This window comes from Nyctibius grandis, chromosome Z, assembly GCF_013368605.1.
Source record: "Nyctibius grandis isolate bNycGra1 chromosome Z, bNycGra1.pri, whole genome shotgun sequence".
In the NCBI taxonomy this organism is placed as follows: domain Eukaryota; kingdom Metazoa; phylum Chordata; class Aves; order Nyctibiiformes; family Nyctibiidae; genus Nyctibius; species Nyctibius grandis.
In genome coordinates, this window is record NC_090695.1 from 80,183,361 (window position 1) to 80,198,921 (window position 15,561).

A 15,561-nucleotide genomic window follows, 5' to 3' on the forward strand; every position below is an offset into this window, starting at 1 on the left:
TTCTCTGCCTTTAAAAAGCTCGTTTGGGGTTTTTTTCCATGCAAAACGGAAGATATCAGTTCAAAACCTAACCAGGACCTTCATGAAATATGCTCCTTATCTTTATCTTTCATCTGGCTCACAGGTGGCAACTTCTGTTATAAATGTTGTATTTTATTGAACATAAATTGTGATAAAAAATTGTCTGCACTCAATATATCTTGATATTTAAGTCACTATCTAGTTAATAAATTATGGAGAGATTCCAGTACAAGCACCTGAACTTCAAAAGAACAGTTATCTTTGCAACACAAGTGTACCATGAACAGTTGTAGCTTGGAAAAGCAATCACGAACCTGTTCCTCTACCTTGCAAGAGCAGGGTTTCAGAGACTGCCTTCAGATTAGGCTCAATAACAGTACAGCTTGGAAGCACATGTAAACCAAAGTAACTACAGTAGGTACAGTGTCTGGAACCATAATCAAATAAATGCATAGACATCATGAAACAGAAAAGGTTGCTAAGTATACAATAATCCCTGTAACGTACCAGAAGCAGCTAATGAAACAAATGAGAACAGCATGTGTAGGAAGGAATATGAAATACTTGAGTCCTAACTAAATGGTTCATGCTCCAAGCTTACCATTGTTGGCACATAAATAGCAGCACTATTATTATACATTGCCCCCGGGCCACATTTTCAGAAGGATTCACATATAACTTTGTGGTACTGGCTACCCAGCTGCTGCCAATTCTAAATGCAAAATACAGGGCCATGAAGGCTCTGCATACACTAAACATACATGCCTATAAATGTGGGTACCTAAATATGAACATCTCGCTGTTTCCTTCACATTAGTGCAAGTTAAGCTGCTACTGAGGCATTAGATTTTTTGGGGTAAAGCATTTAAAAATCAGCAACCTATATCATCAATTTCACAGCAGGCTATGATACTAGTTTTAAATAAGCAGGGTACCCACTTCCTTAATTGTAGTAAAAATACAGATGCAATTTTTGGTAAAGACCTACTCCAATATATAAAGATGACAAAAATTAAAACTTATTTGGGTCCATTTACATTACATCATCAAAAATATTCTTTATAATCAAATGAGGGACAACCTTGACAGATCAAGGCAGAATCTCACTTGCCTTAGTATGGTGTTTTTCCTGTTGTGATACCTATAAGCCCATTTTGGAAAAAAATGGACAATTATCCCAGACCATCACAACAGGGACAGTACACAATCAAAGGGGTACAAGTAACATATATTGTAACATTTGGCTGAAGATTCAGCAGAAGGGAAGAGAACTGGCCATCAAGTCGACAAGGAATGGCCAAGGAGATGCTATTTGTGCAGCGGGAGAGAAATCAGTTCCTGAAATGGTTACAGAAAGACCAGGCAGAAAACTAAGTCCCTGGAGAAAACAAAAAATATTTTTGGCCTTTGTAGTTACTCGTTCTTAATGGTACAGTTAACGGTACAGTGTACAGCCACAAACAGTTTAGACAGAACCGTGTCAGCATCAGGCTAGAAGGGTAACTAAAAATTGTTGCATGCTTAGGTCTTTGATGCAATGTATAACTGTTTGCTCAAAAAACAGGTGTTTGCTTTCACCTTTATGTTGTGACTTCCATTCAAAGAACACAATGCGCTTTACAAACACGTTTTGCTTGAATTATAGGTCCCACCACAAGTATTTGCTTTTGCATTTCTATCGTGGCTTCCATGTAAGGGACACGGTGTGCTTTACAAACACATGTTTCATTATAGCCATAGGTCCCACCACTGACAGAGAGCATTTAGAGCTCATAACAGAAAAGATACAAGAAGCACTGAAAAGAAAGCTTGACATTTTACCCAAGGCTTTTGCTGTTCTTACCTTGACACAAGCATTGTTGACTAGCAGTGTGATGACCTGCAAAAATCTGCCAAGCTTTGTTATGAGCTAATTTCTTGCCCATTTCACGTATCTGAAAGGCTAGAAAATCTGACACAATTTTGGTTTTTAATAGTGTATATTGTAGGCTCCTGTTTTGTATTCATGTATTTTTCACTACAGTGTCTTATTGAGAAATCTACCTTAGATGCTTTGAGGTGTCCCCAAAGGCAACCACTTGTTTTTATTAACAACAGAATTCAGAAGTTTAATTTCATTCTCTAAATCGTATTTATATCAAATGCCTGTAGGGAACTAAGCGAATAGCAATATGACAAAGCTACTGGAGCATCTAATGTAACAAACAGAATAACTCCAAGCAGCTCAGGAAGGACAGGACTGCCTTTTGCCCTGAACATATTTCTGCAGGCAAACTGGACAAAATGGGCTTTGGGAGAAAAGGTGTGGGAGGGGGGAAGTTCATGCAATATGATGACTAAAAAGAAATTTACTTCTACTTAGTTTATGAGATCATTAGGAGAAGACCTGCAATTAAGGTTATATTACATGCTTCTAGGTAAATCAGAAGATTTCTATAATACCACAGAGTACTGAATACTTGGTTATTTTGGAAAGCCAAGCACTAGAAGCATCTTTGATTCCAGTAGAATTTCAGTCTATCAGAATTTTAATCATTTCTTATCTTAAAAACAGAATGCAATTGCTATAAAATTATTATATAAGCCATTTTAATGCTGCTATGATCTCTTTACTGATATCCTGCAGTAGATATTTTTGTCACCTATGGTAAAAACAGTTTCTCAATAAAAGCGTTCCTTGAAAAGGAGTGGCACTGGAAAAGTCTTTCACAGCACCTCCTGTTATCCAAGGAATGTTTTCCTTCAATTTTAGATTCTAAGTACCATTAATTAAGGGGTTTACATAAACTAATACTCAAACTGCCCCTCCCTGCATAGCTTCAGGCTACCACCCATTCCTGGGAGGACAGCAATGCTTCCTCAGGCAGCTGGTTTTAATACAATTCCTGTTCGAGTTTTTGGTCCACATCCATGTTTTCTAATCCCTGAACAAGCAATGGAATCAGGAAGTTTCCTCTGGTCTTCAGGGTCAAGCAGGGCCACTGCCTCTCACCACGCTGCTGTTTCGCAACCTCTTTAAAATTCAAAGCTTCTGCCATCCTTGCTTAGGTAACACTCCCATAGTCACCAGGAATGTGAACGGACACAGAACAATACGAGTGAACCAACATATTTCTTCCCCTGACTGAAACTTATAAGAAACTAGCTTACAAATGGCAATCAAAGTCCTACATATTTTGTACAAAGTGTGTCTGCTGGCATTAATGCTGCTACATATGCTCTACCAGCTGGCTGGTGGTGGGTGAGCCGGTTCCTCTGCTGAGCAGCAACATGACCTCCACCTATCAAAGATTACAGCGGCATGAAACTCTCACTCTCCAGCCTGATGCTAAGCAGGATGAAAAAGGGTACTGGTTTAGGCCCTGATGCACCGGAAAAAGGTACTACCGTAGACCTACAATATCAAGCCATGAGGTACATATCTACCCTCTTATTAAGGACCAACGTGTAAATTACCACATTAACACTTTATGCATTACATATACTGCAATACCCAGTGATGGACTAATTATCTATAACCTAATGTGTCACTTCAGGCATCAGCTCCAAGATCTACTCTGACAGTTTTTTATCTCGTACTACTCCCTTTTATTCCCTCCCCTAATGACTCATTACAATTACACACTCCTTCCTTGGGGCAGGATCTGGAAACAGAACTCTAGGGCCTAACTTTCAAATCTGGCATAGCAGGTACTCAGTACTGCTCCTTGTTTTGGCCAGGACATGTTCCAGGTAAGAGCTGAAGTGCAAGGACGTTTTGCACATTTCTATGTTTTCAGTATAAAAAGGGACCATCCTCAGTGTAAATGTGAATGAACCATAACCATCAGCAGCTCCACAGCTTTTTCTAAAAGTAAAAATAATAGGAGTCCAAAAGTGTTCCCTCAGGCAATGTAAGAAGGTTTTGCATAAGGGTGAACAAGGTCCACAACACCCTCCGCAGATAAGTCCTGAGGTGCAAATCAACCTCACCAGCTGTCACAGTGAGGAAGGCAGAGTCGTATGAAATCAGCCTGGCAGAGGCAATCCTGGCAACGCTCACACATCAAACTGCCACCACTTTCACCTGCTCATCTGAGCTGGCTGCCTTGAAGATGTTCTTGGAAGTTACAAGATACTGACCTTTCTGTTAATTATAGAGGGGCAGAAGGCTAGGCTTCAAAACAGCGATGCTCACAACACTCAGAGAAACACGGACACCCTCTTTGACACCCTCTTTATTACTAGAATGAGATGGCATAAGAGGAAATTCGTGGTAGAGAAGGGGAGAGCACATGTTCTGGTAGTGCTGTGTGATAGGAAGAAATGCATCTAAAAAAAAAATTAGCAGGGAGAGGCTTGTTACAAAACGTTTCTTTGTTCTGGTGATGAATGATTAGAAAACACCAAGATAAGTATTTTTAAAGGATTTGATTTAATAGCAGTGGCAAATATAGAAGATTTTTTTTTTCCAGTATAGACTGCAGAAACATGGATCACAGTCTAGAAGACAAAAAAAAACACTGTAGCAAATGAGGCTTAAAGTACCAAACAGTGCGGACAGCAGCAGAAATAAACGCAAGAGTTTGCACAAAGGAAACCTGGCAGACAATAACCTCAGTGTCAGTGCTGGGAGAGAACCATCCAATAAAAATAGTATCACAAGCCAAAGCAAGAGCACAGTGAGGACGGTGGACACAGCATCAGCAATATAACCAATGAGGAGATGACTTTTGGGGATAGTCAAGGCTTTCTTCAACTGCTTTGATTCGTTTCAGGTAACACATGCCTACCTCCCGCACTCAAGATGCACCGTCGATGGCACCACCAGTGCTGCATCCTCTGGCTGAAGCCTCTCACGCTGCTGTGCTTTACTGCGGATGGCTGCAGCAGCTGCCAGCTGGTGCAAGGGAAAGCCTTTGTGTTCGCCAACTCTAAACACCAGGCAAGCTTTATGTTGAAGTGGCCATTTAGCTCATACACTCCAAACACAGACACATGTCATGGGGCAGGCATAGGGAACTAAAACCCGTATAAATTATACTTTAAACCTGCATTAGAGTTGCCACCTTGAAAAGGGTCTTCCCGTTTCTCTATCTTCTTATTGCCAGGATGCCCCCTGTTGTTAGATTGGGGATCACATTAAATCTTCATCCAAATGTTTGTGTCTATGGAAATGGATTCAGATACAGGGACCCACAGAACCTTTTTTCTGGGTTTGCATTCACAGCATCACAGAATCACAGAATGTTCGGGATTGGAAGGGACCTCGAAAGATCATCTAGTCCCGTCCCTCTGCTGGAGCAGGATTACCTGGATCATGTCACACAGGAACGCGTCCTGGCAGGTTTTGAATGTCTCCAGAGAAGGAGACTCCACAACCTCTCTGGGCAGCCTGTGCCAGTGTTCAGTTACCCTCACTGTAAAGAAGTTTTTCCTCATATTTAAGTGGAACCTCCTGTGTTCCAGCTTGCACCCATTGCCCCTTGTCCTGTAAACGGATGTCACTGAGAAGAGCCTGGCTCCATCCTCATGACACTTGCCCTTTACATATTTATAAACATTAATGAGGTCACCCCTCAGTCTCCTCTTCTCTAAGCTAAAGAGACCCAGCTCCCTCAGCCTCTCCTCATAAGGGAGATGTGCCACCCCCTTCATCATCTTCGTGGCTCTGCGCTGGACTCTCTCTAGCAGTTCCCTGTCCTTCTTGAACTGAGGGGCCCAGAACTGGACACAATATTCCAGATGCGGCCTCACTAGGGCAAAGTAGAGGGGGAGGAGAACCCCTCTTGACCTACTAACCACACCCCTTCTAATACACCCCAGGATGCCATTGGCCTTCTTGGCCACAAGGGCACACTGCTGGCTCATGGTCATCCTGTTGTCCACTAGGACCCCCAGGTCCCTTTCCCCTACGCTGCTCTCCAACAAGTCTGTCCCCAACTTGTACTCATACATGGGGTTGTTCTTGGCCAGGTGCAGGACTCTACACTTGCTCTTGTTATATTTCATTAAATTTCTCCCTGCCCAACTCTCCAGCCTGTCCAGGTCTCTCTGAATGGCTGCTCAGCCTTCCGGTGTGTCAGCCACTCCTCCCAGTTTTGTGTCATCAGCAAACTTGCTGACAGTGCACTCTATTCCCTCATCCAAGTCATTAATGAATATATTGAATAGTACTGGTCCCAGTACCAAGCCTTGAGGGACTCCGCTAGACACAGGCCTCCAACTGGACTCTGTCCCATTGACCACCACTCTCTGTCTTCTTTCCTTCAGCCAGTTCACAATCCACCTCACTACCCGATCATCCAGACCACACTTCCTCAGTTTAGCTGCGAGGATGCTGTGGAAGACTGTGTCAAATGCTTTACTGAAATCAAGATAGACCACATCCATTGAAATGAACACCTTTTCCTTTCACTGTCTAAAATACTTTTACACAAAACCTGATCAGGATGCTGTTCTAAATGTTTTCCTGAAGGATTTTCTCTTACCAACACATAGAATAAATAAGGTCGACTACAGAGAAGCTGTTAATAACTGCTTTTAACAAAACATAAATAAAAAAAAAAATCACAAACATTACACAAGAGTAGCACTTATATCTGCCTATGCAGGACAAAACTGAAATCTCAAAGTGAACCCTTTATTTACATTGAAACTTACATTTCTGAGAAAAGTACAACGATGTATGAAACTTAATGACAAAGAACACACACAAGTACATCAATGAGATTAACAAATAGTATCTGTTATGAGCCCTTGCAGGATAGCAACCGAATACGGGTTTGAGGAATACTGTACCATACATATCTTCATAGAAAAAAAAAGAACTAATTCAAAGAGCACCCTGGGATCTCAAGTATCTTCTTTCATTTTATGATATCTGAAATTTTTTTCTAGAGAATTGCAAATACCCAATGCTGCGCGGCACATTGTATTTTTATTACTACTGAAGTCAACAGGACTTTTAGGCTGCATTCAGTCACATGTATCCTTATGTCATAGTATTTGTATCCTATGTATTACTATAGAGTATTATATATAATATTATATAGATTATTATAGAAATATAGAATCACAGAATCATTTAGGTAGGAAAAGACCCTTAAGATCATTGAGTCCAACCATTAACCTAACACTGCCAAGTCCACCACTAAACCACGTCCCTAAGCATTATATTATGTAATATCAGAGAATTTCATAAATACACTCAACATTGTTTATACAGCTGATGATTTTATGCTTGCTTTTTGAAATTACATGAATACCGGCACACAAAATACGAACAATTCGCAATTGTTCTTTCTGACATACTGAGAAGCAGCCACCAGATGGCAATGAAACCCAGCTAATGAGCAAAGTCCTGGCTTTTTGCAATGTTCAAAATCGCTTTTAGTTGTTGCCTTCCTTTCTTACGGCTAGTGGACATGCAGGGAAAAATCCACTCATAGTTCAAGTGCCACTCACAATTCATAAACACCTGAAATGAAAACTGGCAGTAGTTACATATTACACCAATATCACTGAGTTCACTGAAACAGTAGTGTAACTGCCCAGAAATACTCAGTATTCAGCATAGCTCCTCTGAATTGCCATAAAAACTTTTCACCATGTCACCAGTTTCCACCATCTCCTCATTCTTTTTCTTCTTCTTTAGTTATGCTCTCAGTATTTGCTCAAATTCAGTTAAACTAATGATACTAATCACCATGACTGAGATCACTACCACTTTACATCCTTCTTTTTCCACTATTTTGTAATTTTAGATGCTTTCAGTGTAAGTGCTAGCTTTGGGATCTACACACATGTTATCACCTGTTTTAGCTGCTCTCCTTTATTAACAAGAAGTTTACTATTTTAATATGTATTGTCAGATGACATATGAGCAATTTTTTTCTCCTTAAAGAAAATTGCATTTTTTCCCCATTACTTGTGATACCATCAAACATATCTCATTTGGGTTATTTAAGAGTTTTACTCAGGTATATATGCAAGAATGTGTTCTTGGTTAGTATATTGCCATGCACATAAGCAATGTACTTCAAATTAAAACAAAATCCATCTACATAAAAAAACCCTATCTTGGCAAATGAGAAAAACTCCAGAACTTTCTCAGACTCACTCAATTAAGCAAAATTTGCTAGCTAGGCTTTATTTTCATATGGAACTACATACAGTCATGCATAAAAACAAAACACGGCAAATGTCAATGAATAGCTCTGAAACTGATAGACGACATACATACATGAACTTTCCCAGTATATACCAGCCAAAGACATTGCACTGGGACTTCTCATTCTTCAGCAACTTTCCCAAAGAGTATTTCTTAAGCACTTTATCACTCAGGGTTAGTTTCATAACAATTACATTGTCTGCTGGGAAGGGCATTACGCTGAAGTACCAAACTGCATATTACATTAGTCAAGCTTGCTCACTTTTCTAATGTTTCATTAATTTGGGCCACTTCGATCTTCCACTCAGCTAATTCTTCTTCTCATGTAATAGCAGAATGTTGAGGGGGGTTTGCTCCTTGTCCAATTTAAAAAAAAAAAAATGTGGAAAAAATGCTAAAGTACTTCATCATCTCTAACAGTAGGAGACGTGAAACTGTTGGGTGATTTGGGATTCTTTGTGTTCCTCCATTTTCTCAGCAGGAAAATGGGACTTTCTCCCTTTGCAGCCCTTCCTGAGAATTGCTACTGACGTTGCTGCAACAATTAATTTGTTAAACCACTTTACTGAAGCCACACGAGGCTCACTGACAAACCCTGGAGGGGAACTTGGGCTTGAAGGTCTGAGACTGTTTGGCCTTAATGAATGAAAATATGTGACAGCAACATTTTTCATGTTTTCCATAATTTAGCTGCTCAACATTACCCTTCCCTGCACTGCAGCACTTAATAAGGCCCTTAATGTCCCCTTAATCAGTCCCTACTTGACGTTGCTGCTCTGCCTTCTTTGTGTGATTCTTTTCCCAAAAGATATTAGTAGCAGTTTCAAAGATAAAAACTACTGACAACTCCATATGTTACACAGTAGCAAGCTCCTTCCTTGACTGATTTATTTAAGTAGAGAAGTTGCAAAAATTTCTAAGCTGTTGTTGAAAGATAAATCAACACCTCTATCTGTGAAGCATTACATCTTTTGGGACTCCTTCTGTGCATCAGTCACAATCAATCCAAGAAATATGTCTGTGTGTCCCTTCACCAGAGCACAGAGAATTTTTCTTGGTCAAGTTCTCAGGAAGGACCATAGGTCATTAAAACTTAACATCTATTTTCCTTATTCAGTGGCTATTTTTAACGCTTACCCATGTTGGGTGAAAAGGCACTAGGTAGCAGACCTGTAATTCAGGTTTAACCACACAGGTGTCACAAATTTAGCGTAACACTGTGCTACATATGACGGTCCTCTGAAGGAGTTTCAAACGGGAGGTATGTTAGTTTCTGTCTTCAGTGTGAAGGTGATTTTAAGCATCCCCAGTAGGCCAATGAAATAACATTTAACAGTCTCATCAGAGTACCATTGTCAAACCTGCTCAGGTACATCTTTTTTCTCAATAAAATTTTGCCATCCTGCTGGAAAGGACTCTTCTTTTGCAGTCTTCACAGGGTGCAAGATTGACTTTAAGGAAGACACTTAAACCCATATGTGTTAACAATTTACCTGTCAAAAAAGGTTACTCATTTTTACAGAAACTTCAGGGGAAAAAACAGTCTTAAGCTACATCACTGACATTGATCTGAACCTATGAATGCCATTACAAGTTTTGTCACCTGATATTTCAGTTCTTTGTAATTTCCATGTTCTGTATCCTACTGTGTTGGTGATTTCAGTGAAATACACACAGCTACTTCTGAAAGAAAGGCTTCATCTGCTGGAGTAAGAGGAAAGCCTGAAATGTTTCTTCCATTACTTAGTAACCACGTCATCATCACAGACAAAGATGGGAGGGAAGGAGTAAACAGTAATGCTACTAGCTTCAGTGCATGAGTTTGTCTAGATCATCTTGGGTCTTCATCAAAGTGCTGTTAATTTAATGACAGCATTCTTCGGGTTAAAAAAAAAAAAATCCCAAAGTTATCATTCACTTTCATACTTCACCAAGTATGGTTGTGAAAAAGTACAAATCACTACAAGTGAGCAAGAAACTCACAGTCCAGTACAATGAAAAATGCCATTGTCAAAGATAGTGGCTCATGGAAAACCAGAGAGAAACAATAACTGCATGTTTCACTTAGATGCCTAGCTCCAGAATTGAATCCAGGCACTTCTGCTAGGTCCAGAGTATGTACGGAGAATTAAGCATCTGAGAACAAGACTCATAAGCAATGTTATGCTGAATCCACAGCTATCTGTGGTGGCCCACAAATATGTCCTGCGGACACAAATCAGTCTTATCTTGCTGCTGCATAGCTGTTGAGTTGGGGTGGCAGGGAAACAAATCTTCTTGCTTGGGAACCACAGCCTGGAGAGAGAAAAACTTCAGATGGGTTAAAAAAAAAAAATTTTATTTATGTGTCTAGACCATCTCCTGCTTTTATATGGTCTTTATATGAAAAAAAAAAAACACACCCCTAAAAAAAAAACAAACAAGAAAAGAACTATAAAAATCCCAGAAGAACTATAAAGGCCAGTCCCCTGTTTTTTTAAAACCAGAGTACCTGAGGGGAACTCAGCAGTAACACCATCAACTACAACAGCCTGCAGACATACAAACTGCCAGACATGGTGTGGAAGAGTAACTTTTGGGAACCCTCAGGTGCATCATTCCATGGTGATGTCCAAATCCCACAAGCATAGAGCAGAGCACCAGGGTAGCCAACAAATGCCCAGTTTCTGGATCCTGATCAACTGGAATAAGAGGAAGACCAAGCTGCTCAACTCTGGCAACTTCCTAACAAACCTTCCAGGTGCCTCTGAAACAGTGTCTCAAAGGACAGGCAGGAATCGGGCAGCAATTTTCCCACGATCATAGTTCTGTCTAAGCTCCACTTTGAATGCCTACATCCTTTTTTTCTCTTCAAACCTGGCCCACGCTGTGTAATACAAGATGCACCAAGGAGCTGATTGTGAGACATACCTCCTGCTCATCTGTCAAGCATTTCTGCTAACAGCTCCCTCTCCTGTTATTTCCTCTGTATGCTTCACAAGCACTTTGGTGTGACCCCTTCAAAAATCCTTAAAACACTCGGGCTCACTAGACCTTCCTGCATCTCTATGCCTTTGCACTGTCCTTTTATGTCGGACCATCTTCACACCCTGAGGTTCTGGCACAAAGCCACGTATGGGTGTCACACCTACAGCCATCACCCCCCTCCATTTCAGTTTTGGCGTGGGTATGAAGGCTGACTTGCAGTGCTGAGCACCCTGTGTATTTCTGCATGCCTTGGAAACCCTCCCCGCAGAGCTGCTGAGCTGACAAGGGGTGCACAGTCTGTCGCTTCACTTTTTAACAGTGCTCGCCAGCAAAACGGAGAGAGCATGGCTTCCCCAACAGTGATAATCACCACTCTTGTCGCTGAAATGCTTATCTTGCTAATAAAGGCAGGTTGGATGCTCTTATTAGTTCATCTCAGAAAGCTGAAGTAAAATGGATCGTCTAAAAGAGAGCTCATTTTGCCCCAGGATTGCTTTCTTTCCAAAAATACTGCCTAACTGAAGATCTGAAACTAAGCTAAGTAAGAGATGGTGTGCTGAAAGCCAGTCTGTTCTTTTTCCAGACTATAAATTAGTCTAATAAGAGATATTACCTTTCCTACAATCCTTGCTCACCAAAAGGCGTAACAGCTTATTTCTGGAGATAAAATCACAGTATGTAACTTTCCATTTTGAAACACAAAGCTGATGAGTGTCCTTTGATGAACCAAAAGAAAGGGGAATAAAAAAACTCTTAGTTTTCTTACAAAGCTCCAGTCCAAATATTTTTAATACCTTTCTTCTGCTTTTGCTGGATGTTGGGAAACATCACATGTGACAAAAAGACAAAAAAAAACAGGGACTTTGCATAGCCGCATCTATTACAAGATTTCTCTGCAGACTGCTAGCAAGAAGAGATAAACATGGAAAGAGAGGGTGCAAAAGCAGTATTAACGAGAGAACGGTGGAGCATGGTCCTTAGTACCACCATGACCCAAACAGGAAGCCAAATCCTGCTTTCCTTGGCAGCATATCGTCAAACCTTTTCAGACAAGCTGCGTTATAAGTTTTGCCTCCTGGGCTCCCATTACAGTTTGCGGCCTTCTTTATTTTGTGGCTTAATCACTTCTAGGTCATTTGGATTTCATAATCTTGCCTTTCCTCATAGCCTTGCCAAAGATGTTCTAGGAAGTATTCATTAAAACCATCACAGAGGAACAGCAGCTATCTCACATTTTTCAAGGAATACATCTTTGTGGTTTTTTTACATAACCACAAGCCCGAGCCAGGGATGGAGGTTCTGCAGCCATGGCATGGACCCCAAAGAAGTGGCTTCAACATAATAGGGAGCCTATGTAAGGCTAAAACAGGCGTGAGGCAAAGCCTAGAGTCCAAGCTCTGCTGAAGCAGCGCCAGCTCAGGTATCTTTGCAGCATGCTTTCAGAAGAGGGAGAGCCCTGCTGAAGTACTGAGTGGCTCTGAATAGACCCAGGTTGGCTCAGACACACTCCCCAGCTTAGTCACGGTGCCAGCCCTTTTGGCAGGAGATAGAGGAGTTGGCAGGAGCCTACAGATGAAGTGGCTGCGAGGCAAGAAGGGGGAAATGCCTTAGGGGAAGCAGGGAGTGACAACAGGGGCCACCAAACCCAGTGCAGAACATGACCACATCCCTTCTAAACTACCTTTAGTGTTCTAGCTCTGGCCCCTGTTTGACTGTGCATTGTCATCTCGGAAGCAGGTATTTCAATCACATGCTTAGATATTACTGACTGCAACTGTAAGCTTGTCCTTTAGTCGTGTTTTCCAGGAAAGATTAGTATAAATATGTGGTTAACCATTTGTTTTCTCAGTTTAACAGCACTAGCAACACTAGCAATTATTTTCTCAAATGAAAACTTTCAAACATTCAGTTTAACATGATTAATACATAACTCAAGATGTGTTTTTAATAGTAAATACACGTCAGAACTCAAGTTACTCTAAATCATTACTTAGCAAATCTTTAGAGGTAAAACAAAACCTAACTAAATATTGCAAACAAAAAAGTTTCCATTTGAATACTTCCCTTATTTATAACATGTACCTTCTGAAAACAGAATGATCAGAAATAGAGCTCTTCATTTTGCACACTCTTTGTCAATAATAAATATTATTTGCAAGGATACAGATATGGCTGGGGGAAGCTGCTCCTAGTTCCTGATTCGTTCAAATGCAGGAACCAGTTTTACAAACTCAAAGTTCCTTTACATCATTGAGGACAGTGTTCTCCATTATAAAACCAAACCCAAAATAAGCCTACTTAGTAAAATTTTCTCTTCTCTCTGCCACACCACTGACAGCTGAACAGCCATTCCAGTGCAGATGGCATCAAAAGGAAGGTCTGCAGATCTCCCTCTGCATCCAAGAGTTTTGGAAGCAGTTCCTCAGGGCTGCAGTGCATAAATCCATGTTACCACAACATGACAGTGTATGTCACCATTCCGCACCATAATGTCACAATATTTCACAAACATAGCCTCATAACAGGTACGAGGAGGGGAAATTTTATTCCTCTTATTTTTATGGATGGATTGAGGATCAGATACAACAAAGGAGGACCAGAAATTAGTCTGTTAAGAGAACTTTCTAAGTACATTTCACATTTTCCATTCATTCACTGCATGAAATATAGAAACGGCCCTGGAGTATGCTTTTTCTTTCCAGGATTCCCCCTTTCATACGAACACTTAAACCACCAGACAACATGTAACATCTCCTTTGATGCTCTCCCCAGACCATTCTCTGCTGCAGAGTGAAACAGTTTCAAAAAGAGGGGCAAACACCGTCTCCACTCGAAACCAGAAAATATCACAGAATCACAGAATCACAGAATGGAGAAGGCAGAAGAATCTGGATATTCCTCTTAACGCTAGTTTATTGATTAATGAGTCAGGAGAACATTGCAAGCTTTCCTGATTTTGCTTTTAGAAAAAGTAACTACTGTTCTCAAGATCATTGTGCGTCACAGCCACCCTTGCAGATTTATCAAGTGCATCGTGAGAAGTCAGATTGGATAAAGACACTAGTGGGACGAAAGCAAAATAATTCCTAATCTCTGGATTTTCAGTGGTTTTCAGCATGAATGCACAGGTCATGTCGAGGCTGGGACAGCTCTGGGCATGTACAAAAGTGCAAATCTAGGCACCCAACAAACTTCAAAATAAAAAAAAAAAACCTCTCCAAGGCTGGGTGAAAGCTCATCAAGAATTTTTAGAATATTGATTTTGGGCTTGGTGACCTAAATTCTGCCCATTTCTACACCCACATCCTTATACTGGATGTCAGCCTGCACAGCAGTCTGCGGCATAAAGGATTATCTCTCTATGTTGCCTAAACCTTCCAGATAATATCTGAACCATGTGGGCCTCTCAGAAGCAGAGCAGAGCGTACTGAAACCATGCAGTCACTGATACTGGAACAGTTAAATTCAGATGAATCAGTACTAACGTTCAATGGTTTCCAGGGAAAGATTCTCAGGCAATGCAATCTATATTACCCAGCAGGCCAGGATTTTTTTTCTTTCTTTCCTTAATTTTCCATAATCTTCTAATAAACTTTTCTCTGCTCTTTCCCCTCTTTCCACAAAAAAAAAAAAAAAAAAAAAAAAGAAAAGGAAAAGGCCTACAAGGGAGAGCTTGCCAGTTTCAGGAAATGGTTTGTTAAGTGAGGTCTAATCTTTATCTCTTTATAGAGGCTGGAATATTGCCATCTTCCTTGGAGCTACTGACTCCAATAATAGAACATCACCTTCATGGTTTTTGTCAGCCAAAAAAAAACCCAGAAGATTTGGACCTAATTTGTTTAAACTTTATGCAGACTTCTGTGTAGACTCTATCATGTACAAGGCCTGAGAAAGGTTATTGGAGGCTCCTGACAAATAATAACCACCTCAAGCGTGTACAAACTAAGTCTTCACTGCCTGTTGTTGAACTGAGATGATAAGGCTTGATCATCTTCGCATTCAATTTTTAAAATCCTGTCTCAGGATCTTTAAAACTTTTAACATTTAACTAAAGGAGAGTTCATTTGAAAAAAAATATAACTCCTGAAAATTAACTTATATTTACAGTTAACTAAACATCTGAAAATAACTGCTAAATATCTCTTTTAGTTACACTTCATAGCACGTTCTCCATTTAAGTAAAAGCAGAATTAAATTTTAAAAGAAGATTTGATTTTGACACGAAGACTTCACCGACAAACAGCATGCTGGCAGCAACACGCAGGCAAAATGCTGGTAAAAGGCAGCGCAGGCAGTTCGTTGCTTTTGCCACAAGATGGCACAAAACATATAAATTCCGAGGACGAAAATAAAATGAATAGAATACTATGTGAAGTATTAAAAAAAAAAAGCTACACAGAATGAATGTATGCGTGACTTTT